The sequence below is a fragment of the Mirounga leonina genome, unplaced genomic scaffold, assembly GCF_011800145.1.
Source record: "Mirounga leonina isolate KUSES-001 unplaced genomic scaffold, KU_Mleo_1.0 Mir_268, whole genome shotgun sequence".
NCBI classification, from domain to species: Eukaryota; Metazoa; Chordata; class Mammalia; order Carnivora; family Phocidae; genus Mirounga; species Mirounga leonina.
Genome location: NW_023270649.1, coordinates 147,685 through 147,894, shown reverse-complemented (window position 1 = coordinate 147,894; position 210 = coordinate 147,685). Strand labels below are relative to the sequence as shown.

The following is a 210-nucleotide window of genomic DNA, read 5'->3' as shown; positions in this document are numbered from 1 at the left end:
ACGTGGACGGAGAGACGGACAGCCCTCAGGACCCACACACACACGGACACGTGGACAGAGACACGGACAGCCCTCAGGACCCACAGACACGTGGACGGAGAGACGGACAGCCCTCAGGACCCACATGGACGGAGAGACGGACAGCCCTCAGGACCCACAGACACACAGACACGTGGACGGAGAGACGGACAGCCCTCAGGACCCAGACAG

At 63.8% G+C, this 210-nt stretch overlaps 1 protein-coding gene across 1 annotated transcript in view; it reads right to left on the bottom strand.

Moving 5' to 3' along the window:
- Nucleotides 1-210, bottom strand: part of LOC118026662 (cohesin subunit SA-2-like) — a 68,913-nt gene that overhangs the window by 194 nt on the left and 68,509 nt on the right. The window lies entirely within an intron of this gene.